Source organism: Gorilla gorilla, chromosome 1 (genome assembly GCF_029281585.2).
Source record: "Gorilla gorilla gorilla isolate KB3781 chromosome 1, NHGRI_mGorGor1-v2.1_pri, whole genome shotgun sequence".
Classification (NCBI taxonomy): Eukaryota; Metazoa; Chordata; class Mammalia; order Primates; family Hominidae; genus Gorilla; species Gorilla gorilla.
In genome coordinates, this window is record NC_073224.2 from 97679177 (window position 1) to 97682337 (window position 3161).

At 46.6% G+C, this 3161-nt stretch overlaps 1 non-coding gene across 1 annotated transcript; it reads left to right on the plus strand.

Moving 5' to 3' along the window:
- Positions 1-1941: 1941 nt before the first annotated feature.
- TRNAR-UCU (transfer RNA arginine (anticodon UCU)) lies at positions 1942-2015 on the plus strand. The gene has a single exon. It is a non-coding gene; the product is annotated as a tRNA-Arg (tRNA).
- The last annotated feature ends 1146 nt before the right edge of the window (positions 2016-3161 follow it).

The following is a 3161-nucleotide window of genomic DNA, read 5'->3' on the forward strand; positions in this document are numbered from 1 at the left end:
CAATATCTTTATGAAGAGCAGTGTGTGTGTGTGTGTGTGTGTGTGTGTGTACACTGAGCCTGGCAGGAAGTATCTTGAGAGTCTAGCTTTTCCTTTCCCTTACACTGGAATGGTTCCTTGCTAGCCTGTGCTGTTAACCTGCCCTTTACAACCATATAGTCCCCTTGACTAACTCGTTCATCAGCACCTTGTTACTAGCCACTCAGAGTAATACAGTCTCTGGATAGAAAGGTCTATTCTGTGCCTTCTTGTTTCAAGTCTATAATAGACACAATCAGTCTCACTTTTCTGAGCTCCCATCTCTAGGTCGTAGATGGAAGGCAAGCCTGGTTGGAGTAGCTGCTTTCCCCCATGTGTTAGAAAGAGCCTTTTGCTTATATTCCTGATCCGACTGAATTGCCTTGGTTATGTTCTCTACCATGTCTCATTCCTGGGGCTATATGAATGGGTAGGGAAGTGGGAGATGTTGTAATTGTATTCTTAGAGTCAGAAAGCCCTTAAGGGTTTTCTAATCTAATTGTTTCATTTAGTCATATCGTTTCTTTACTTGGCCATCACCTGGCCTCACAGGTTAGAAATAACTATCTTGTATGATTGGAGTTGGCTGGCAGTGTCCAGAGCTGGGGGCTGTGGAGACACACAGTGAGGGAGAAGGAGGGATATCTGAGTTGGCTCCCTGCTTTTATTGTAACCTTTTGATGAGGAGTGGGGTGGTGAACACAATCAGTCTTTAAATCAATGCATTGTCATCGGGAGCATAGAATCCAATTATTCCCATGTGTCTGGGAACCGAATAGGAGAAAATGAGCTGAAAGTGAGGTAAGAAGGATTTGGATTAGACATTCAGAAAAATGGGCTCAGTGGAAATTATAAACAACGGTGATTATGGAATTGTCTTCTATGAGAGGCTTCTAAAAATAGAAATCATTTTCTTGGATCTGAGCTGGGTATAGAGGTCTTTATATATGGTTATGGAGGGTTGGTCACTTTGATTGTACTAGGATAGTTGTAAAAAGCACAGACAGCGGAGAAATCCTTGTTCTTCAAAGTAGGTAGCCCTGGGGAAAAAGCTGTCAGGGATTGGGGCTGAGCAAGGCGGGGGAAAGAGATACAGGAGGGCTGTGTGAGGACATCTACTTCATCAGAGATCTGCCACTCTCACCCTCCAACCCTATGTGTACACACCCACTCTTCCTCCCTCTATCTCTCATACACACACTCTCTCACACACATACGTTCACACATACTTACACACTGAACACACACACTGAACACTTTTTTCTTCACTCCCATGCTTAATTCTAGTGAAGATGCTGAAGGAACATCACATCAGACTCCCTGTACCTCTTGCCTGGGCTTGACAGATACAGTTCTTATTGCTGAGAACCAGACCAGTCTCTTAGAACTCAGCTGCCATTCTCTGCTGCCGTTGTTCACAGTGTTCCTTTACGGAAGCAGCTCCTTTGTCTCTGGGATCGAGGGTTTTCCTGAATCCCCAAGCGTTGCCCAGCCCCTGTCTGAGAATAGCTGGACTGGGATGAAACCACAGTGAGGGAGTGGGGGTGGAGGTAGAGATGGCTTCTGCGTTTTCTGCAGGGTTGGGTGCACTCTGCTTAATTAGCATGAGAATCGAGAGATTTTCGTATCATCCCTAAGGGATGGAGAGGAAAGGAGAGCAAAGGCTCTAGTTCTGTCCTGTTCCATCAGGGATTCTAAGTCTGGGAAATTGACTGCTGTCACATTCCCCCAATCCTCTGGGGACCATCGGACCCAGAGTATTGAGAAAAGCTTTGATGAAGCCGGCTGGTGGATCTCCACTCCAGATTTTCCAGCTGTCCCTGTCCCCCCCAACCGCTCAGAGAGCAGGATGCTGAGATGGCTCGGTGATGCAGAAGGTATGTGCTTTTTCAGTTCTGGTGCTGATGCTGTGTGTGTGGTGAGGTCTCTGTGGCGCAATGGACGAGCGCGCTGGACTTCTAATCCAGAGGTTCCGGGTTCGAGTCCCGGCAGAGATGGTCACCTGGCAGGTGCCTCTTTTATTTTGACTACTGTCATGCTAGGTTGATAATTATATTTATTCCTCCCTGGAGGCTATAGGGGAGAGAAAGGAAACCCTTTTCCTTGAGAATCCTGGACCTTCTCTCCTTTTGTGTCCCCTCCCTCTTCATTCTTTCTGTATTCCTCTCTTACAGATTTTCATTGTCTAGTAGAGGCTCAGATGTCTGCTGCTTCTCTCTGTTCAGCCCAACTGACACAGCATTTGAATCCTTTACTTCACAGTTAGATAATTGGCACATAGTGACCAAGACGCAAAGTCACAGGTTTTGGAACTACTCTGATTCCCTCCTTTGACCTCTGAGACCACAAAAGGGCAGATTGTCCCATATGCCAATGAGAAAATGTCCAACTGTCCTCTGAGGTAACACCTTCCTTGACCAGGGTTATCATTTGGTGGATGTCAGGATGTCTCTGCATGACACGGTCATGCAGAGGATAGTTTCTTGCACTGTCTGTCAGCTACACTTTTTCATTCCTGAGGCTTTTTGTGCTCAAGCTCATCACTCACTTTCTGATCTGTCAGGTGAAATGTAGTCATTGCTCTTTGTCTCAGTGGAATAAACCACAGAGCAACACACTAATTACCAGCAGCAAGCTGGATGAGCTTGTCCCCAGAAACTCGAAGGTTTTATACTTAAATGCTGTTTACTGTGAAAAGTTTGTACCCCTTTCTGTTTGTAGGACAAACTTCAAGTGTTGTATCTGAATGTTATTTCCATAATTCCTGATTTTCAAAAAGCCATGTTCTCACCACCTCTCTCCTCCCGCGTTCATTTTTGCTGTCTCCTTGTCTTGTCTAATGGGCCACATTTAGCCAGATTGGGAGCTTGGTCAGATTGTGTGATGTAGCTTGGATTTCTATTTTGGGCTGGTCTGGCTCTCTCCCTTGCATATTGCTACCTCTAGCTTATTAGCTAGAGGGAGCTGCCCCTGCCAGGAACCGACCTCCACCTCAGGTGAACCCAGGAAACCTGAGAAGATACGTTTCCCAGGACTGCTGGGGAGACTCAGCATCTCTCCCATGCGGGACTCTGGACGGGTGACCAGAGGACAGCTGTGCACTTGCACTCTAAGGAAGCTGAGGTGGGGGAGGCGGGAAAGCC